The following is a 23,816-nucleotide window of genomic DNA, read 5'->3' on the forward strand; positions in this document are numbered from 1 at the left end:
CATACTGTGGAAGCTTAAATTCCCCTCCCCAAGAAAACTGCTGTCTGCTCAAGGGCAGACAATACATTTATGTATGATGTCCTTGCAGCAGTGGTAGAGGGGAGGGGGAGGAGCCATGGGCCCAGTGCTGGAGACCAGGTACAAAGGGAATTTATTATTTCAGCTACAGTTGTTTTAAAAACAGGATGATTTTTCTTGTAAGTGGAAAAGAAAATTAACTTCTCCATGGCAGTAGGCAACTCTCTCCTGTGTGCACACAGACAATTAGATCGAAGCAGTATGTTATGTGTTTAATTAAAATATGCACAAAGAAACAGAACAACAGATGTTTCAGTCAGTATGGTCTAGTTATCATTGTATGACAATATTTTCCAGAGGCCAAGCAACAATGGATCAGTGTTGGAACTTGGTTACACAATCATGGCTGGAAGTTTCTCTCCAAGTCCTCAACTTTACTTTCTGTAGAAACTGCAGGGGAAAATATTTACAGTTAATATACGGGATTTTTTTTAAATTATGGAGACACATACAAGGAAGGTACTTCATAATTGATTCATAATTATCTAATATAACTTGCAACTATGGACCTTCTGCAAACCACCAAACTTAAGAATCGCTTGGGATCAATCCATTTGGAAGAAGAGTGCAATCTGCACAGGACAGGCTTTTAAAAACTGCCAAGGGCATGGCCAGTGTGCAGGATCAAATTAGAGACTGCAAAGAGAAGATAATGCAACTTTGCAAGGAAGGGCAGGAATTTAGTGTTATTGTGCAGCCATGTTAGTCATCAGTGAAAATTCCATTTCCCCTTCCCTATTATTTAAAGAAAAGGACTAAACAACCTGGTTAAAGTTTCAACGGGGAGGAAAAATATATATATCTTTTATTGAATATTGAAGGAAGAATACAATCCTCACAGGACAGACTTTTTAAAAAACTGACAAATTCACAACCAGTATGCAGAATCACAAAGAGAAAGCCACACAAATTTGCAAGTATGGGCAATTGACTCACAGGAGGGCATTTGGGCTGGAATAAGATGCGACACAAGAATGTTGGGTATAAACAAGGCCACAGCTTTATTACCTCCCCATGGGAGGGTTGGCGCAGCATGGGAGAGGGAGCCTGACCTAGCAGTCAGCAGACTGCACCACAACGCGCAGAGTCCAGAGGTGCCCTGGGGACCCGCACCATTCCCCGCCGGGAGAGCAGATCCCCTTGCCTACTGAAGTCCACCCTATGGGAAGCGACCTATGTGGGGGAGCCATTGTGAGTCCACCTCATTTGGCTGCCCCCAGGCCGTCTGGCAAAACGAGCCCCTGGCCTCCCAGCTGGGTAAGCTGCGCTCGTTTACATGCCACCTCTTACGGAGGTCCCGAACCCCAGGAAGTCCGATCGCACACCGGACTCCCTGCCAACAGGCTCCATCCCATGCAAACCTGCAACTGTGACGAAAAATTAACAGAGGACATCCACCTCAAACATTCACATAGGGTGGGAGGGAGGGAAGCTGCTCCGCGGCGTCCTGGAGAAGAGGCTGGGACCTGCACACGTGGCGCTTTTATAGGCGCCACCATCCCGCCTTTCCTTTTTTACGCAAGCACGCAGCCCGCCAGGGCTGCTGGGGCAATCGCGTCCGCCTCCAGCCAGCCCTCCGCAGCATCAACCAGCGGCTGCGGTGAGTCTTTGCCGCACATAAACGAGTTCGACCGTGCAACTGCACTAAGGCGTCTATGAAAATACCTTCCCTATTTTTCAGTTTAGTGGCACAAGACTTAAAAAGCTCTCCAGAGCTTCTGCTAGAGGCCTCTTTCTGCAAACAAATTGCAGCCCTGTGCAAAGCATGGTGGAGTTGCAGCCACACCTACACATGTTGCCAACAATCGTGGCTTACAATGGCAGTGCCAATAGGTTCTACTGTGCATTCTGCACAATCAACATGTGTGATTTTTTCCCATTTTTCACAGTGGCTGATAACGCAGCAGAAAATCCTCATGTACTCTGCAGCATGGGAACCAGGGCTTCACAGCAGCTTGTCAGTTTTTGTTTGTTTGTTTTTTAAATCTCTTGCCAGCTTTTCCCCTTTCACTTTCTGTTCTCTTTCATTCAATGGACTAACACTAAAAAGCATGCACAAAACCTGAACCACAAAGATTTATGGAAGGCGCTTGCTGGATGTCACTGCACAGCTGTACTAGGGCAACTGCATAACTGTAAAATAAACCTTGGGACTCCACCCCCAAACATCATAAGTGATGTTCACCCCAATTTAGAAAAGTGCTATTTCTTTCTTTTTAAAAAAAATTGTAGCTGCAGAATAAATATGCTAGAGGAAAAAGAATGGTGGGCACAGAATCCGAAGTCAAGATTAAAGACTTACTGCTCTGAATGTCTGCAGTAAGATATCTGTGTGTGAAGGGCCATTATTTATATGGTGTTTGTTTTTTTAAGGACTGGACAAATTCTTGGGTCTGTCAATGGCAATGAGTCACAAGGGATAAATGGAATGCCCATTTTAAGTCAGTTAACCTATAAATGACAGTAGCTTGTTTCATGCCCTGTTGAACTTGGTTTGTTGATTTGCTTTATTTAAGGGCTGGGGGTAAAGCCTGCTGAGAAGACAATACAACAGGCTCTTGAAAACTTGTTGTTGGTAAGGGCTGGCCAGAAACCATTGGCCACACGGGATACACCCAGAAAACTTCAGCTGGCAGATCGCTCTTCATCTCCGCCATGCTTGGCTCTTGTGACCCTTTCTTGCTGGCTTAGGGATTGCCACTTTGGGGTTGGGAGGCAAATTTCCTCCAGGCCAGACTGGCCAGGGATTCTGGTGTTCTTGGGGGGGGGGGATTATCTGGGCTTAAAATTGGAGTCACTGTGGGTTGGCAGGTAGTTGTGAGTGTCCTGCATAATGCAGGAGGTTGGACTAAATGACCCTGGAGGTCTCTTCCAACTCTGTTATTCTATGATTCCACTGTGACTGCTTGTCTCCAGACTATAAAGAGCAGGTCTCCAGGTGAAAAAGGTAGGAGGTTGGACTTGGAGCCATCGTATCCTGTTTTGGCCCCACGTCTAAATGTCAAAGAATATTTCCAACTCAGGGGTAGCCAACTGTTCCGGCGGCGGGGGAGGTCAGGAGATTTGCTGGAATTACATCTTATCTCTAGTATGAAGATAAGCTACATAGGCCAAACAAAGGCTGCCTTGGAGGGGGACCCTGTGGCAGGGTACCCTACTGAAGTTTAGGGATGCCAGCCTCCAGGTGGGATCTGGGGATCCCCTGGAATCACAGCTCATCCCTAGCTAACAGAGATCTGTTCCCTCGGAGACAGTTCCATGGAAGAAAGAGGCAGGTCTGTACAATCATCCTGAAGGGCAGCCATGAAATGATACTGTGAGGGAATAGTTTGCCTAAGGCCACTAGTAAATTCATGGCAAAAATGATAGTCAGACACATGTGCACATGAGCACATCTGGCAGCTTAGTTAACATCCCAGTTAGAATGAGCTTCTGGGACAAGTTGACAGCATTAATGATACAGCTAAGCATTCTAAACTGGTAAATTGACATACTGAGCCTGTCAGTTATGAACTTCAATGATATCAGGGGTTTTTTTGCAAAACTTAAATTAGAATTTAGTAGATCTTTAGATGCTGTGGACCATCATTCAGATGACTAGCAAGTCCCATCAGCCTTATAATTTCATAATTTGTTTAATTCATATTAATATTATCTTTACTATTATTTTGTTGCATGTCTTATTAGGAGCAGCCAAGAGAAGCCATGGAAGGACAGTCAGGAAAAGGCTGAAGATCCACATGGTTGAAACTTGATGGGGTTCTTAAGTAAGACTGAATGGGAAGGCAATGTAGATAGAGTACTGTGAACGTTCTATGTTAACCTGAAATGCAGATTACCGCACACATTTTTATAATGTTGTGCGACATACTTGTGTAAAACCCTGTGCATTATGGATGCCAGAAATTTATGATGCATTGTATCTCAAGAAGACAAGATGTGCCAGAGATTTTTTTTATGTTCTTGAATTCCTTGGTGTGCATGACCCCGACTTGGGTCAGGACTGCTGTGCCCAGAGAAACTTCCTCTTAGGGTTACTAGTTTCTAAGTGAGGCACTAAACCCCCACCAAACCATGAGCTAGTGCCCATTGCATTACAGCATGCAATGGACTTACTACTAGTAGGATAATAATAGCAGAAAAAAATTAGCGTAGGGTGACCAACATTTTGGGGCTGTAAGGCGGGATGCGCTGCTGCTGCTGCCACAGCATAATGCATGCGGCGGTGGCGGCGTAGTGTGTGCAGTGGCGGCGGCGGTGCGGCGGCGGTGCGGCGGCGGTGCGGCGGCGGTGTGGCGGCCTTCCTCCCTCTCTCTATCTCTGGCTTCACCTTGTTTCCCGCGCACTTGTCCCTCGAGCCTCCTGCGCGCTTGCGGGCTTTTTGTGCATCTGCGTGGCATTGGCTCTGGCTGGCTGGCTGCTGGCAGGACATTTGAGGACCCGGGCAGGACCCAGGGTGAAGACCAGGGAAGCGGGTGTGTCCTGGGATTTTCGGGACAGATGGGCAGCTTAATTTAGAGTCCAGTGACACCTTTAAGACAAAGTTTTATTCAAGCTTTCGTGTGCATTCACACTTCCTCAGATACTTCCCACTTGAATCTAGGATAATAAATGTATGATGATTTATGATGAGCTGACTTTTCTGTTGCAGATATGAGTACACTGAAAAATTCCATTAAGGAGATATTTTCAAGTCACTTGTTGTCTCCAATGGAGAAGGAAGACCAGAAGTTCCAGATCTGAGGCCCACTTGGGGGTTAGTCCCAAGACCAACATAATTTGGTGCAGATGCTGAGGGAGGAGATAGAACCAGCAGATGCCTTCATTTCATCATTTGCTATGGGAAGATATATTTCCACAATGTCATCCATTGAGCTGAAAATGATCTGGTGCAAAGTTGGATTGCCAACTCCCAGCTGGAAAATTCCTGAAGATCTGGAAGTGGTACCTGAGGAGGGAAGGGTTTGGGGGAGGAGCTTCAGTGGGGTATAACGACAGAGACACCACCTTCTAAAGTAGCCATTTGCTTCAAGGGAACTGATTTTGTAATCTGGAGATTAGTTGTTATTCTGGATGATCTTCAGGTTCCATCTGGAATTTGGCAACCCTATGTGCATGACTTGAGTTTAACTTTTAGCATACAGGGCCATTGGGATCAGAAGCAAGCTATGTTTGGGAACAATAGAAAAGAAGTCCACTGGCACCTTAAAGATTAGCAACATTTGTTCCAGCATGAAGTTTTCAAAGTCAGAACACTGATTTACAAAGCTGATAATAAAATAAATCTTGTTAGATATTAAGTTCCAATTGGGCTCCTTCTTTAGCTTGCTGTTATGAACTTATATGACTCTGTTCATATTATATGTTGTCAAGGGGCTTCCAGTACGATAATTCAATAAAGTAATAATCTCCAAAACATCCCACCATTAACAGTCTTATTTTTCCCCTGCAAACTGGAGGCAGGGGATTGAATCAATCCCTCCTTTTATTGAACCAATCCATCACTTGTTGGGTCTTCCTCTTTTCCTACTGCCTTCAGCTTCTCCTAAAATGATTGTGTTCTTCTTATCTTGTCTTCTCAAGATGTGGCCAATTTTAGGGATAATTCAGGCTTAACTTGATCTAGAACCCACTAGAACCCACTCTGTCTTTTTGGTACCATCAAAATTCCTTGCTGTTTGTTCCAAATCTACCTGGCACTGAACTCTGAGATAAGAGTCCCATGCCACATGCCCTAATTACTGAGTTGTAAGAGCCTCTTGTGGCGCAGGGTGATAAAGTAGCCGACATGCTGTCTGAAGCTCTGCCCATGAGGCTGGGAGTTCAATCCCAGCAGCCAGCTCAAGATTGACTCAGCCTTCCATCCTTCCAAGGTCGGTAAAATGAGTACCCAGCTTGCTGGGGGGTAAAACGGTAATGCCTGGGGAAGGAAATGGCAAAACAACCCTGTATTGATTCTGCCAAGAAAACGCTAGAGGGCAGCACCCCAAGAGTCAGACATGACTTGGTGCTTGCACAGGGGATACCTTTACCTTTACCTTTAAGATGTCCTAGCTGAAGTTTTTGTAGAGTGAAGGGTGAGATTAGATGTTGGGGAGAGAGTTTGGACTCCATGGAGAACTTCTCTGAGCCTAACTGGCAAGGCAGCAGCATGGGGGGGGGGGGGGACTGAGTTTTCAGTTCAATTGGCACCTATGGGTCATGGCATGCCATGGTTTTTGTTGGTGTAACTTTCACCCTCTGACAGGGAGTGTTCCCAGGCTGAAAGATCAGGTACCCAACCTGACCATGCCCTCCCCCCCCCCAACCACCTACAGACATGCCAATGCAAGGGCCTATGCTCAACTTCATTTAATAAGAAAGGCAGGAACTGTTTTGTCTTGAGCATAGAAATGGCTTCCTTTCCTTTCCTTTCCTTTCCTTTCCTTTCCTTTCCTTTCCTTTCCTTTCCTTTCCTTTCCTTTCCTTTCCTTTCCTTTCCTTTCCTTTCCTTGGAGAGGTCGGGGTTTGAACTTAAAATTTTCTTCATGGAAATCATGCATCTTACGATGCAACGGCTTTTCACCAATAATACAACTGCAGCACCAAACCATAAACACAGTTCAAAATCAAAGCCTCCTCTTTGCTTTGCACCTTTTGGCAAGGGGTAATATCAATTGAAATTCAAATACTTTGGCCACCTCATGAGAAGGAAGGACTCCCTGGAGAAGAGCCTAATGCTGGGAGCGATTGAGGGCAAAAGAAGAAGGGGATGATAGAGAATGAGGTGGCTGGATGGAGCCACTGAAGCAGTTGGAGTGAACTTAAATGGATTCCGGGGAATGGTAAAGGACAGGAAGGTCTGGAGGATCATTGTCCATGGGGTCACGATGGGTAGGACACGACTTTGCAACTAACAACAACAAATATCAATATACTTAAATATCTGCCAGTTCAGTTTATGCCTTGATAAGTGGCCATAAATTGGCAAATTATCATTTGGTGAGCTGTTCAAGTGCATCGGATCAATTCTCAAAACTGTGTAATGATAGTGCCCTGTTTTTGCAGATTTTGCAGTGGGTGATGTGAAAAACATCAGCTGAAGACTGTTGAGAGCTGCTGCCAGTCTGAGTAGACAATGCTGACCCTGAGGGATCAATGCCTGATTTGGTATGGCCTTCATAGGTGTTCATATGCTACAAGTGCCCATTTACCTATCAGCCTCCACACCTGTTTTTTATGAGGCAAAATTTAAAAAATAAACAATACCAAAAATAATCTGAGATTTCTGAATTTGAGAGGCTAGCTGGGGATGTCTGCCCATTAACCCAGCAATTCTGGTGATTAGTTCTTACTTCTTGTACAGATACTGCTGTCTGCGCAGGTGCAAATGCAAGCAGTCCAGTCAATGTCATTCATCTTGACATTAACTCACACAATGATTATCAATGTGATCCCATGAGAAGTTTACTTTCCGTAAAATTAATAGAGTTCAAGCACCTCTGGTGATTTGGGGTTTTTTTATCAAACTTTGCAGCATATCTTGTTAATTGCTCTTAAACTCTGCTTACTATTCCATTAACATTGTTTTTGTACACAGGCTGATGGGATATTCTATTTCCTGAAATAAATGCTTCCATATTTCACACCCACTGGAATCCCCCATGATGACTGCAAAATATCTTTAGAATGATTGTGCATGTGCTCACCTGAATTGCACCTTTTTATTAACTTTAAAGACTTTTTATATTAGGAGTTTTTGCCTTCATGAAGTTAATCCGGTATTTTGCAACAACTTGAAAATGGACCACAAAATCCAATCCACTTAGTAGACGGGTATGGACATATAAACCTTTGCAGCAAGCATACACCTACTCTCCTATAACACGCAGATTCACTCAAAACAATTGCAATGATACCTGTAGAAAAGAAAAAAAGAAGTTGGTAGCAGAACAGTGAAAATCAACTGGAGGTAAGACATTGGGATGGTCAAGGGATGTAACAGGATGGTTTAGCTCAAATTCTGTTCACCAATGGTGATGAAGAAACCAATTAATTCACTGGCTGTCTGGTTGATCTGAACCTGTCTGTGACTAGTCACAGGGATCAGACTCCTTGCAGCCTACTCCCAACTGATAAGAGATCATCTGGAATATGGGTTCTGGTCCCCTAGTGCAGTGGTCCCCAACCTTTTTATCACCGGGGACCGGTCAACGCTTGACAATTTTACTGAGGCCCGGGGAGGGGGGTAGTCTTTTGCCGAGGAACGTCACTGCCGCCTGAGCCCCTGTTCCACTTGCTTTCCTGCCAGTGCCCCTGACTTCCTGCTGCCTGCTGGGGGGCGCTGCTAGTAGCAGCTGTGCAGTGCCATGCCAAGGGGGAGCCCCAGCCATGGCGGGCGCTGGAGAGCACCAAAGGTGAGAGTGGCAGGGCAGCCCCCGAGGCAGCAGCTGGGGAGGAGGTCGAGGAGGAGCCGCCGCCCGGTACCAACTGATCCACGGACCGGGACCGGTCCCCGGACCGGGGGTTGGGGACCACTGCCCTAGTGAATCAATTTTTGCTGCATCCCTGGCTTGACCTTTGCAGGGAGAGGGTAATCAAGACAAAACTCTCAGCTGATTGTGCAGGTCAGCTGTCCATCATAAGGATATAAGAATACTGTTAGCCATGATGATTAAAAGGAACCCATGCTCAGTGACCATAAACCTTTGAATAAATTGGCACTCTGTTTTTTGGCTTCTATTTGTCTCTTGTAGGTTTTGGCCACTGTACCTGTTTGTCAGACTAAATATGCCACTGATTTGATCTTAGCTTCTCTTATAGTCTCAACTTTTACTTTTCAAATATAAATCTCTGCCTTCACATTCACTCTACTTGCATCCTGTTGGTTTTCTTGTCCTCCTTACTGAGGAAAAATATGAAAGGTGCTGTGGATACTATAACAGCCAGGGCTGCGTCCTTGCTCCTCACTTATTCAACCTCTTTTTACATGATCTTCCAAAAACCCTAAGACTCACAAATGGTCATCCACCCAAACTAGATAAATTGCCAATCCCACTTCTTCTATATGCTGATGACACCGTCTTGCTTTCCCATTCCAGAATTGGTCTGATTAGATACCTGAATGCTTTCCATAAATATTGCCAACTCAATGACCTATCGATAAACTTCAAAAAAACCAAAGTGATGGTCTTTGCACAGAAGTGGTCTCCCTCAAACTGGCGCATTGGTGGTCATAAAATCGAGCAGGTCAAATGTTTCAAATACTTAGGAATCACCTTCCAACATAATTTGCATTGGACCAAACATAGAAATAGGATTACTTTGCAGGCTAACTGTTCCATTACCCATCTAAACCGGTTTTTCTTTCTTAAAGGCAATCAGTTTGTCCCAGCTGTCTGTCGTGTGTTTGACTCTAAAATTATCCCCCAAATTTTATATGGCATCCCTCTGTGGATCTCAGGTTTTAACAAAAACATGGAGAGGTTACAGTCTGCCTTTTTCCGGCAGATTTTGAAAACTCCAAATTGCGTCCCTTACTCCTCTTTATGTCTTGAAACTGGACATAATCTTCTTGAAACTAAGGCCTGGATTTTCACCTTTAAATATTGGCTAAAACTGCATTTTAGGGTTCGATCAGATAGCCTATTGGCCTGTTTACTGAGAGACTCTTTTAAATTTAAATGGTTCTCTACCATCCTGACTACACTCCAACAAATTGGCATTGACTACGATTACATCCTATCTCTGAATGAACCTTCCATTATGTGCCAAATCAAACAAAGGCTACTTGATCACGAATTCAAAAAAATCCATCCCACTGTTCCAGCAATTTGCTCTCCCCGTGCGCTTGGTCTCCAAGTGAAGCACGGGATAATGCTGGCTTATTTCCATAACTTGGCAAATCCCCTCTATCGCAGAGCGTTTTCGCTTGCTCGGCTTAACGCCTTTCCATCCAAAGTATTACAAGGGAGATTTGCCAAGATCCCCTTCGAAAATAGACTATGTACCTGTGAATCAAGTTCTCCTGACACCATCCAACATATCATACTGGATTGCCCCTTGTTCACTCAACAGAGAAGGCATATCATACCTCTTATACCAAAATGGAGAAACCATTCAAGAAACTTGGTTTGCCAATTTTTACTGAGTGATAAGGATGCCTATGTCACTTTTATTATGGCTAAATTTCTGTCCTCAGTTTTTAAACTTAAACTGTCCGATGTATCTTGACTATCTTTGTATAGCCTCCTAATCTGCTTTATGCCAATAAAGGTATTGTATTGTATTGTAACAGCCAGGGATTAATGATTAATGGTGGTAACTCATGGGGGCTTCCTAATGGTATTCAGACATTTATGACTGGACACAAGCAGCCCACCTCCCTGGGGAAGGTGGAAATCCGTTACAGATCACCCTAAGAGATTAGGCATCAGAATATTTTTGATAGGCATTTCCCTGCACAGTATTTCCATTTTTGGTCCTTGTACTGTATTACTAGATTTGGGAGAACGTTATGGATGCTAAAGAGCTTGGTTTGGAATTAGCTATTTCATTCCTGTGTAAGCATTTGCCAGGCAAGGATAAAACGTCTGTCAAGCAGGCAGGGAAGACTGGCTGATTGAAGCAGGTTCACAATAGGCTGCTTGTTGCTGGCTAAGAGACATAGAAGCAAAGACTAAGATTTCTCCTCCACACATATTAGGTATGCAGTCATCTGTGTTGTGGGGGACAAAGGCATTGAGTGGCTTGTGCATGTTGCCAGGCAGCCAGGAATGTAGAGACTGGAGGACCTGTTCTGCAGACTGTGTGAAGAGTGGAGGAAGAGATTTAAGACCCACTTCTTCCATGACAGTAAAGTACAATACATCTACGTATATCCATGATATGAGGAAGGTGACCCCAAAGGTAGGCCTGCCTCATCAGATCTACAGCAGTGAGGACCTAATTATTTTATACATCACCAGATTATGATGGTGAGGGGAATTAGACCCTGTTCCCATCTATCAAACTTCACTGTACCTACCTATTTGAATAATAATTTTCTTTGGCCCAGGCTCCAAAATCTAAAGGCATCCACTCTGGGAGAAAAGTACTGATACCAACTGAGTTCAGCAAGGCATGTTGGGGAACATAGGATGTACAAATCCATTTCTATATATATATATTTTTATAGAAAAAGGAATAGGCCCTTACCCCTAAGTGATGATACAAGGAAATTTTCACACACATGCCTGTTCATGTCCCCTTGTACCAACTGAAAAACAGGAAACTTATTTTGTACTGAATGGAAATTATCCCTCTGATCTGTGTGAAATTTAGACAGAAAAATCCTTGGTTTCCAGTCCCTCAACATTTCATTCCATGGAAAGGTAATAAAGAGACTAGAGGAAATACCTACTGAATGTAGTCCCTAATATGGCTAGCTTTATGACCCCTCCAGTCAAGTTTTTTGAATGACAAAATTACCAAACCCAAATCTAATCCTCCACTCCCACACACACACAATCAAAAACACACACACACACAAATATAGAGTCCTCTTATTTCTTCATCTTCATGTGAGCATGCTGTAAGACAATTCATATCTACAAAATGTTTATAGAAATTTGTTGCATTTACAAATTTTGCACCGTTCCACATAGTATAACACTACTGGGTTGAGAAATCCTAAGCAAACTCAGGTGCAAATCCTTTGTTATTCAATAAGTCTAACCCCTAGGAAAATGTCTTTAGGATTACAGTTTTAATGTGTTTGAGAATAGTTCTGATTTGCATTGGATCTAAACCAGACTTTCTTGAGGGGGGGGGGGGTGTTGTGAATCCTATAGTTTCTTGACGGCCCTGGAAGAATTTTCCAAATGGGTGGAAGTTAATTTTTTTAAAAATGTTAAACATTTATTGGATGTTATGACCATATATGGCCATGTTGACCCACCAGCCCCCTCCCAAAATGGCCAGTGATGGGACTGGAGGGCGTGGGAAGGGGAGGAACTTTCTAATTCTAATGATCTGAAAGATGTATATCACATACACGTAATGATTTACTGTATTTCATCCCTATCAAGAGAATGTCTATATTCCCTCATCAATGGCAAATAAGCAGTTTTCATGGGGGGAGGGGGCTTTTTGGAAATGTCACTAGTTGTAATGCAATAGTTCTGTCTGCTCATATACATCCCCTTCAAAATATCCATCGGTTCAGTTATATCTTACTTGGAGGATCCAGCATCACATAGACAAGAAGGACTGAGAAAAGGCACAAGGCCTTCATAGCTGAAAGTGTGAAGAGATCTCTCCATTAACTGGAAAAGAAAATACCCTGAGTTAAAGAAAAGGTCACAAATGCTACAAATATCAATCAATGAGACTTAAAGGAGCTTAAGGTTGATGTACATTTTCTTCAGGAATCGTATTCTCAATCAAATCATGTTTTGTTAGAATCATATGATAAATTGCAAACTTTTACTTCTAACATTTGCAGTGACAATTTAATGAACATATTCATCAAGATCTAGCCATTGATAACTCATCCACTGATATCATTTAAATTTTTTCTTGGTTTTTTTTCTTTTTGCAGATCATACATTTTAGCACTATTGCATTAATTACAATTTTATGCAGCAACATTCTGTCTGAATGTCAGTTGTCATACATTCATTTCTAGCTACCAGATCACAGTTTTATATACTAATCTATGACTAAAGTTAAATATCTAAATAGCTGTTCTATAATATGCTGTGAATTACTTTAAATGAAAAACATTAAAGGTTGCTAATTTTCTTCTTCATACCTTATATTCCCAAAATGTTACAGTACAGTTAATTTTACCATTCTCAGAGCATCATAAACTTTTAAAGTCATCTTTCCCTATTAGGAAGCATCAGGATCTTCCGATACCTAGTATGACAGAGAGGAGTAGCCAAAACCAGGGGGACTCCACAGTCACCAGGGGGTCTGGCATCCCTTTCACTGACAATAAATAGGGTTCCAGTTTCTTATGCACATTAACAACATCAACAACAGCACCTTTATTGACATACCAAACCATATAAACAGATACAAAGACAGAACTATTCATCAAATTAAACATAAGACGCTCATATTCTAATTGCTTGTTGCAAGAAGCTCGCAACTGTCTATTAAATCAGGAATCTGACTGTTTAGCACCTAGGAAGATTTGAATGTAATTAATTTTTTTTAATGTTCTGGATTGATCAAAAATAATATTCAAATTCCATTGATAACTTCATGAACCGTTTTCCAGAAAATCTGTGCTCTGCAATACCTCAACCATAGATGGTGGAGGTCAGTTTTTCCCAATAAAAAACTAACATTTATTACTTATCCTACTGCTTACTTTAGATAACCCCATAGGTATCATGTATAACTGGTTAATCATTTTAAAACATTATTAGGCACAAGTCATACTTTATTTCTTCTTATTTGAAAGGCTACGAAACTGTATATTGATTTAAATAACAGAGGCAAGCTCCTGTTGCTCTTTAAGATACAAACATGATTTTTAAACCTGGCTGTATTGTATTCTTAACTAAGCACAGCGGAGGTGCATTTGTTAGATTCCTCAGCCTCTAAAATTCATTTTGCTCTGTCATGCAAAATTATGCACTGGAATTGTAGAAAAAATCTAGGTCCTGCCCCTTGTGGCTCAAGATATTATTATTATTATTATTATTATTATTATTATTATTATTATTATTATTATTATTATTATTATTATTATTATTATTATTATTATTATTATTATTATTATTATTATTACTGAAAAAGCCCTGGCCCTGGTCGAGGCTAGGCGTGCTTCCTTCGGGCCGGGGACAACCAACAGGTTCTCACCCACAGAGCGTAAGGCCCTGCGGGGGGCATAGAGTGGTAGGCAGTCCCACAGGTATGTGGGATCCTAATCCACGTATGGCCTTGAAGGTTAAAACCAAAACCTTGAACCGGATCCGGGCAGCAATTGGCAGCCAATGCAGCTGCCTCAGCACCGGCTGGATGTGGGCCCTCCAAGATGTTTCAGTGAGGACCCTGGCAGCTGCATTTTGCACCAGCTGTGGTTTCCGGGTCAGGGACAAGGGTAGGCCTGCATAGAGCAAGTTACAGAAATCTATCCTGGAGGTGACTGTCACATGGATCACTGTGGCCAAGTGGTCAGGGGACAGGTAGGGCGCTAGTAGCCAGGCCTGGCAAAGATAGAAAAATGCCTGGCCTGCTACTCTCTTGACCTGAGCCTCCATAGTCAGGGAGGCATCAATGGTCACACCCAAATTCCTAGCTTGGGGCACGATGGTAAGTTGCACCCCTGCTAGCGTGGGTAAACGCACTGCCTGTTCCCGCCCCCTTCACCCCAGCCACAGGATCTCCATCTTGGAGGGGTTGAGTTTCAGGCAACTCTGCTCGAACCATTCAGACACTGCTTCCAAACATCTGGAAAATGGTTCCAGGGGGAAGTTCAGGTGACCGTCCATTAGGAGATAGAGCTGGGTGTCATCAGCATACTGATGGCAACCCAGCCAAAAAGCTCCGTACCAGCTGGTACCAGCTATTTTAATCCCCAGCCCCCATTCCTAAAGAGAGAGAGGGAGAAGGTATAGAGGCTGTGCCAAGTGAACGGGATTCTGACTTATTCAAGGATGAAGAGAAAATATGGTATAAAAGGTTGCCCCAACAAAAAACTGATTGCCTGTTGTGATGGACGGTTAACTGCTGACGCATTGGATGAATCTGAAAACCTTGACTGACAGAAGTTCAAATGGAATTCTACTGCTGTTGATCTAAGGAAATGGCAGTTAGGGAGATATGGAGAGTAGAGAGAGAAAAGGAGGAGATTGAAGGATTGTAGAGGATCCTAAAATACAGAAATGGAACTGTTAGTCCTCTGATGAAAATGCCTCCTAAGAAAAGGGGAGGGAGTGATCCCTATCAATTATTTAAAAAGGAAAATTGAAACCTGTGTGTATGTTCCTGCCTCCACAAACTTTGGTAATTTTCTCACAAATAAACCTGTCTCAAGGGTAGTCAAACTGTGTTCACTGGCAGGGGCTCATGGGAATTGTAGTCCATGGACAGATGGAGGGCCACAGTTTGACTACCCCCGAAGGAGTATCAACTAAGTCATCTATCTCCACAGTTACAAACAACACTTTGTAAAACAAAACAGCTATATTTTCATACAAACTGTCTATTACAATAAATAAATAATAAATATTACATAGTTATACAACATTTCTCTCATTCCTGTTGCCAGTTTGGTGTAGTGCAGTCTCTAATCTAGAGAACCAGGTTTGATTCTCTGCTCCTCTATATGCTGCCAGTTGGGTGACCTTGGGCCAGTCACAGTTCTCTGAGGGCTCTTTCAGACTCACCTGCCACACAGAGTGTCTATTATCTATTGTAAGCCATTTTGAGACTTATAAAGTACCAACACCACCCCCAGCTCTTCTTCTTTACACCTGTCAAATTTACGCATGAAAACTATCAGCCTCTCTTGTGCCATATTCTGATCTGTACTGAAGAAGGATTTTTTTTCAGTTCTTCAGCAACCTATGCTGGGTAGAAATGTTATATACATTTTAAACAGAAAAAAGAAGGAAAAGTCACCACTCAGCTAAGGGGAAAAGTAAGTGGGGAGCCATCATACCTGTATATCCAGCCTTGAAAAAACTGCAGAGGCTAGACCTACTGCCCATAGGGAAAGACCCCAGTTCTCCCAACTGGTTTCTAGTCTTATCTTGCTGACCAACCCTGTCCACTTTGAGTGCTGGGGCTGCATTCCAAGCCTCACTCCTGTGCCTTTAAGATGTCACTGCCATGGCTGGCAGGCCCAGCATGCTCAGGAGACATGGCTGCCATATAGAGGATGGAGCAGAGTTGTTCTCTCTTGCCCCGGAGGGATGGACCAGAACCAATGGGATGAAATCAGTGCAAAAGAAATTCCATCTAAACATCTGGAAGAAGTTCCTGACAGAGCAGTTTCTCAGTGAAACAGGCTTCCTCGGGAGGTGGTGGGATATCCATCTTTGGACATTTTTAAATAGAGGCTGGATAGCCATCTGACGGAGAGGCAAATTCTGTGAAGGTTCAAGGGGGTGGCAGGTTACAGGGGATGAGTGATAGGGTTGTGAGTGTCCTGCATTGTGCAGGGGGCTGGACTAGATGACCAAGGAGGTACCTTCCAACTCTATGATTCTATGGCTTTCTAGGAATTACTGGAAACCCTATGGTAAATCCATAGGGTAAAACCATGGAGTTTCAAACAATTCCCAGAAAAACATGACATAAATTCTGGGCTTCCCTCAGAAGGGATGTTATGGCATTCTTACACCACAACATGGCTTGACAATAAGTGGGCAAAGGATCTCTCGCCTGTACCAAGGACTGGCAACCCTATCACTAGCCTTAGCAGGGGAAGGGCTCATCCCAGCCCATGACACTTGGAGAATACCAGGCAGGCCACTGGGACAGTGGTGGGCTACTTCCTTGTGTTCAGCTTAGCTGCCCTGCATCAGTCTTCAATGGTTGGGTATATTATATATCATGTGTAGGGAATATATTCTCATTACACCTCTTCTGAAAGTACAAATTGGGCAATGACTCCTATTTGTGTTTTATATTGCAGACGCTCATTTGTGTTTTCAGAACATTATCCCGACTTGGGTTTAGAGAGCTGTCCAGCTTTGGATGGCATATCAAGAGAAACATGAGATGGACACAGCCCATGCCCTATTTCCACAGGAATGTTTGAGTATCCTCCATCTTCATGTCCATGTTGTCTATTTTGGGAATAGCAATCAAGGTAAAATTGCAATTTTGGCTCTTTTCATGCAGATTTGCATGGATCTGGAGCAGTTCTCCTGGGATTATATCTGTCTTCCCAAACATGGTCAGAGTTTAGAGAGTGCTGTTAATCCAATCAAAATGTTAATGGGGATTTGATATTGAGGAATCATAGAGGTGGAAGGGACCATACACATCATACTGCCTGTCTAATCCAACCCTGCTCAATGTAAGATCAGCCTAAAGCATCCATGATAAGCATCTGTTGGTTTTTATACCCTGCTTTTCTCTACCTCAAGGTGACTTACACTCACCCCTCCCTCCTTTCCTCTCCTCACAACAGACACCCTGTGTGGTAGGTGGGGCTGAGAGAGCTCAAAAAACTGCTCTGTGTGAACAGCTCTAACAGGACTGTGAATGGCTCAAGGTTACTGCATGTGGAGGAGTGGGGAATCAAACCCAGGTGTCCAGATTAGAGGCTGCTGCTCTAGACCAGTAATGAGGTCTGGAGGGAAAATAGCAGTTTCATATCAAATAAAATTTCCCCTTTAGCACCTGCAGGGAGCGACCCCTGATTGACGCTTTGAGGGCAGGGGCTGAAGAGGGCTGCTGTCATGACTAGTGCTTTATTAGTTTGATCCTTACTGTTTGCCAGTATGAAACTAATAATGGTGAACTGACAGTTTGTCAATATGCCATGGTATACAGGTTAGGATAACTGAAGAGAAGATGAATCCATTTTATACATGGATCCAGGGTGGGATTACCCTTAACTCTGACACGCCTCTGGCAGCCATTTAGGTAAAGCGCTCAACTGATGCATGCACGTTTAATAATGTTCAAGTCAGTTGTTAATAATAAAATCCCATTTGAATCTATCTTCTGCCTACCTACCTACCTACCTACCTACCCCCCTCTCTCATCTATCATTTATCTCATAAGGGAATGGGAAGGCAACATATATTCTCAGTCTCAAAAAGGGAAAGAGAAAAAAGGCTATGTAAAGAGAATCGTTAAATAAAGGAGCAGACTCCATTTACTTACCAAAGTGGAGGGTCACCTGTTGCTTGTTGTTAGTGTTCAATTGTATGCCTTTTCTATTTTAACCGTACTAATGTTATAAGTCCCATTTCAATTAATGTTGTTTAAAGATCTGTGGGAACCTTCCACCTGCTGAGCCATTCTGGACATTGATCTTATCTCATTTCAAGTGCTAAAGAACATTTTGCTCAACTGTAATGCTTTGTTCTCCTCTGGCAGCCGTTGTATGAGGTTCTGCAAGTTAGCACAATAGTGTTCAGATTGCAAATATCAACATTTCTCTTTAGTCACCATCTTGCTTACACCTGCTAGGAGGAATATAAATATAAATATATGCATAGCTCTCTTGCCAGAAGGTCACATTCCATCATCCCTATATACTTAAATAACACATTAAATGGTTTGAACCACAGTTACATTTCTTATCAATTGATCTGCATGCCCTGTTGAACTCTCCCTTAATGAAGAATGCCTATTTCAGGCTGATTCCAAATGGGCAGAAAAGAGGGCAGTCATATGGAAGCAGAGCAAATCCCCACTTCTATATGACATAGCTGCCAGGCAGGCTCCTTCCTGGGCCTGCTGAGGATCAGGCCCCAGTTGCCTGGGATAAGGAAATGTGGATTCTTCCGAGTTCCCTTAGCCCGCTGAGAGGACCAACAGGGCCAGTGTGCGGCTGGCCCCTGTGGACAGGGAAGAGCAGGGCCATCCAGACCTGGCTCCTCCCTGCCCTACAGTGGTCCAGAGGGGACAAAGAATGCCCCAATTGGCTTTGCAGCAATTTGCCATACTGTGGGGCAGACCAGTATACTAATTTTTATTTTACAATTTAAAAAACCCCTATGGCCCCTCCACACAACAGAAGTATTCCGCTGCTGCTTTGTTTCCTGAGGGAAAACATTTCACCACTGTAGCAGATCCAGCCATGAAATGGCTCCCCCATGGGAGCAACTCAGCAGCTATTATAAAAGAAGCAAAGTTTTTACTGGCAATTTTAAATGAAAATCTTTTACGATAGATGTTACATATGAAACGGTTTGAAATTTTCGTTTTATGCTTTGCAATGTTATGCCAATAAAGGTACTCTGAATCTGAATCTGCAGCTCCCCCATGGAAACATAATGAACTGCGGAGCTTTGTGCTCTGCTGCACTGCACCGGCGATGGTCTGGAGCACCTGCCGCCATGCAGAATGTGACTCATGGCTGCGGTAAGTGCTGACCCATGTTGTAACAGCTTGATTAAAAAGTGGAGCAAATGTGTCAAATCCATTGAAGCCATGTTATCCAGGAACTCAAATAATCTTTTCAAGCATTCAAGCATCCCATTTAACCCTGATTTTTAAAAAATATTATAGTGTCTGTTTTAAACACACTGTGCGCTAGTAAACTTGGTGCTTGTTATTTATTACCTTATTGAAGACTAGAAATATAGCCCATTGCAGTCTGAAATGCAATGGGCGCTAGCAGCCCCCAGGAGTGAGAGTGGGTATGGGGGGGGGGAGACTACCTGCAGTCCTTGCTGGAGTCCTGGGCTTTCGGCGGCGGCGGCCTGACGTTTGAGTCTGGTTGTTATGGGGTTGTTATGTATGAAGGCTGAATTTTACTTTATATGTATGTTCAATTGTCTGTGATGTGACTAAGAGTATGACTTGAAAATTTCTGAGAATATGCCTTGTAAAATTAACTAAAGGGGGGGGGGCAAAATATGACATAATGAAACTGTGCCTGTTGAACATTGAAATCTCCTAATAAGTAGAAATCTTCATCTGGTTTGTGGGTGGCTTTCTTATCATAAGGACCAGCCACGTAATTATCAGATATAGTGATGAAGAATCATGAAGGTGGTAGGGAAGTTGGATTCTTTCTGAGGCTTCATATGGAAATTTTTCCACTCTCTTTTTTGTTTTAATGGACACTGAATTGTTCTCAACATTCCACAAACATTTTAAGTACTTATCAAGCCATTTTCAAGGCTCCCCCCACCCTTTGATCTATCCACAAAGCCATATGTGGGTAGCTCCATTATACAGCTTTAGTGATCCACAAAAAAAGCAACTACTGTTTTATTAGATATCGTGGTAATTGCCTTTTATCCAAACAATGAGTGATACGTGTTGTTAATCAAATTGAAAGTTATCCTACTCTTCATTCAGTACTTCAACACGAACTCTATATTGCTGTTAACTGAGCTTAACAGGGCGTAAAGAGCAGCTGCTATGTCTCATTCACCCCATGGAAATGCCTCACTGGGTTAGGGGGTATTTTTTATTTTTATTTTTGCCAAAGGAAACAAAGAAATCCCTGTCCCAATTCTCTTCTTACCTTGTTCTTTCTGGCATCCACTGTGTTTGCCTGCAGCTGGGAAAGCAGCCAATGCTAAAGAGGTGATTGCAGAACAAATAAGGAACAACGACAACAGCTCCCTGCTATTTGGTGGGCAATCTGGTCAAATGCCTCATCAGAAGTTGCTGGAGTCCTGGAGTCACGCCGCCTTGCAGAGAGCCGTTTTAAGAAGCTCTCCGAGCCCCGGGGAAGCCGATCCGTGCCCTCCCCAGGGCTCGGAGAGCTTTTTAAAGTGGCAGCGCAGTTTTAAGAAGCTCTCCGAGCCCCGGGGAAGGTGATCCACGCCTTCCCCGGGGCTCGGAGAGCTTTTTAAGGCGGCAGCGCAGTTCGGAGGTGGGCGAGAGGGGCTTCTGCCGAGACGGGCGCTCCTTCGCCGGGAGAACGGCGGAGGTGGGTGGGAGCGGCTTCTGGCGGGTCCGGGCCGGGCCGGGGCAGCAGCGAAGGAGCGCCTGGACCGGCCCCGGCAGAAGCGTCTGCCGTTGGTTCCGTCGGGCGGCGGCCTGACGCGCGAGAGGCGCTTTGCGCCTCTCGCCGCGTCAGGCCGGGAGCAACTGCGAACCGCGCTGTGCGTGGCTCGCAGTTTCTGGGGCTGGGAATCAGAGGGACCAATCGGCAGGCGCTTTGCGCCTGCCGATTGGTCCCTCCAATTGTCTGTCATGAGGAAGGGTCCAATCCGGACCCTTCCTCATCCCGGACACATCCCGCCCCAGAACACCTTAGTGTTTTATTTAGTCCGTGGCGCCCACGGCGCCACGGGCGGTGTACAGATAAGTTTAGAAAGCTCTTTCCATGACTTTGGCAACTGCTTGAGTTCGTGTTGCTTGGAATGGGTTGGTTGTCCTATTAAGTTCCCCAAAGAACATCATTAAAGGCAGTGAGTAAATAATTTAATAATGATTCAAAACCCTATATCTTTCAGATATAGGATAATTTATGATGAGCTAACAAGGTTTTTTTAAAATTTTCTTTTGCAAATGTGGGTATAATGAGAAAGCCCATTGGGGAGGTCATAATGGCTCACTTCATCGTCATCTGTAGTGAAGACAGGACAACATCCCCAGATTAGGGTCCAAGTTGGCACTTAGTCCCCAGGTCAACCTTGTCTGGTATATAGGGCAAAGGAGGAGATGGAAACAGCTGTTGCCATCATTTCACCTTTGGCTGCATTGGCAAGTCCTTGTTGTCAATTGAAAGGAGATCACTCATGGAAATCTTGAGTTCACAATTATCTAACTGGACCATTAGGATCAGAAATATATCAGTGTGTTATGTTTAGATGTGAGAGTCCCACCTCTGAAAACCCCCAGCAAGGGCCAGCACACATACACCCAGGCAATTGGTCCTACGGTCAAATTATGTTACAACAACGTTTTTCCTAATGTCCACTAGGGGGGAATCTGCATGATGGAAAATTTGGAGAAAAATCATTAAAAACGTCATGGTTTTTTCTGATATCTGCACAGGACAGTGAATTTACTCTGTGAAACCGACTGACTTATTTATCACCCTGGATGTTCAACCTCATCTTGGGTGCTTTCAGTGTTGTTTTCAGCGTGGTTTTTGAAACCCACTTTTCACTGACTTTTTTTCCTCCTGCTGTCTTGGGCACTCTATTAGTGATGCAGAGCTTCAGATGTATTATTCGACTCCTCTCCTGTATCGAGATGCAGCGGTGGGCCACCCCATGGTCCATTCCATGGACAATGAGAACAAAAGGAAGCTGCTTTTCGCTCTATACGCAATACATAGCAATCTCCACCAGAGTGCACTCACCTTTAAAATCAATGAATCAATACAAGTAGGGGTGTAGTGGCATTCCCCAATCCATGATTACTACCCTTTGTGTGGTCAGTCATGTGTTGCACATTTTGATTCTTTCAAACAAGAAAACAAGCAGGGACGGGCTCTACAATCACTACACAGCAGTCACCCAGTCAGTTTTGGAGAAAGACTTCACAGAGAATCATAGAATCACAGAATCATAGAGTTGGAAGGGGCCATACAGGCCATCTAGTCCAACCCCCTGCTCAACGCAGGATCAGCCCTAAGCATCCTAAAGCATCCAAGAAAAGTGTGTATCCAACCTTTGGTTGAAGACTGCCAGTGAGGGGGAGCTCACCACCTCTTTAGGCAGCCTATTCCACTGCTGAACTACTCTGACTGTGAACATTTTTTTCCTGATATCTAGCCTATATCGTTGTACTTGTAGTTTAAACTCATTACTGCACGTCCTTTCCTCCTGACTCCTTTGGATAGGGAAAAGCATGGCATAAAAACCCAGCTCTTGTTCTTCTAGTTGCTTGAGGAGCATATCAGGGGGGAGAGAGGAAGCTTAACAACTCTCAGCTATGTTTCTGTGCTTGTGATGATAAACAAGGCCATTGTCAAGCTGAAGCTTTAAGTTTGGAGCCCACATGTGCCAAAGATGCCAGTAGCTACAGTAAGCTATACATTAGCAGCACCTAAACCAGGGATTTTTAATTTATCAAAATCAGTATTTCATAAACTGCTTAACCCAACTTTTGTAGGTATGTCTGCATTTTGGTGGATTGGTGGAGTTGCATACTTGCTTTTCAAAAGGAAGTTCAACTTATAACTCATATAAGAAAGCATCACACTCTTGTTCACGGCTCTTTTCCAATACGTTTATCAATTGTATAATGAATTTCTCATGAGGTGTGATACAGTGCCAGAAGCATTTTTGACAGTGAAAAAAATTTCAAGTCCTTGCTTTTGGAATTCGGAGTAACAGTATGAAAATGGTTGTCAGTAACTAATCCCATCTGATTGTAATAGAACTTAGCCTTTAACTACACGCTTCCTCCTCTAACATAGCAATTACCTTAGGATTTGAGCACCCTTAATTTCATATTTTATCCTAAATCCTGTGCATTAATTTAAGTGTAATAATGTAGTCATTTTACACAGTTTGATACTTTCAAGTGATCAAATGGTTTTCAGGTAAATAACCTTCTTTGTGCACATTTCTATCTGTGTGAAAAGATTTCAGTCCGCTAAAATCCAAGTGAGGAAGTATGTTTGCCCATCCTGGCTGGGGTACAGCTATTAATAGCTCACTCTGCCAAGAACCTGGGAGTGATCCTCAATGCTTCCTTCTCCATCTTGGCCTTACTTGTTAGAATGAGTTCTCCTGAGAGCTCAGGGTCCTGCCTGAGCTATTGCATTCTGCAGGGCCTGCAAAATGGAGCTTTTCCACCAAGCATTTGGTTGAGGTCAACCAAAGCAACATAACCTGCTGGGGCCCCCAGAAACCCCATTGCCATGAAAAGAAACTGACTTGACCAACCTATGGGACCATAGTCAACAGGTTGACATTATCGTAATTTAATGTTGAAATTGTTATATGAAAATGTTATTGGAACTGTTATGAAATCACTGCTACCATATTTGTATTTAATTGTATTTACGTGACGTTATTGTATTACACTGTACCCCCCCCCCATAATGTATGAAACTGCCCTGAGCTGCGGGAGGGCAGTATATAATTTTATTGTTGTTATTGTTATAATATATTAAAGTATGGAACTATGCACTCTCAGTGCCAGGATGAGAAAAAAAA

At 43.4% G+C, this 23,816-nt stretch overlaps 1 long non-coding RNA gene across 8 annotated transcripts; it reads right to left on the reverse strand.

The window, feature by feature from the left end:
• Positions 1 to 275: 275 nt before the first annotated feature.
• On the reverse strand, positions 276 to 20,390 carry LOC143834978 (uncharacterized). 8 transcript variants are annotated; one of them, XR_013229945.1, is made up of 6 exons: positions 20,216 to 20,390; positions 17,896 to 18,126; positions 12,274 to 12,362; positions 11,254 to 11,314; positions 7,767 to 7,976; positions 276 to 468 (listed from the first exon to the last, which is right to left on the reverse strand). It is a non-coding gene; the product is annotated as an uncharacterized LOC143834978 (long non-coding RNA). The 8 variants fall into 8 exon arrangements; XR_013229975.1 differs by lacking the exon at positions 11,254 to 11,314; XR_013229960.1 differs by lacking the exons at positions 17,896 to 18,126; positions 20,216 to 20,390 and adding an exon at positions 15,716 to 15,918.
• Positions 20,391 to 23,816: the final 3,426 nt, after the last annotated feature.

Source organism: Paroedura picta, chromosome 1, assembly GCF_049243985.1.
Source record: "Paroedura picta isolate Pp20150507F chromosome 1, Ppicta_v3.0, whole genome shotgun sequence".
In the NCBI taxonomy this organism is placed as follows: domain Eukaryota; kingdom Metazoa; phylum Chordata; class Lepidosauria; order Squamata; family Gekkonidae; genus Paroedura; species Paroedura picta.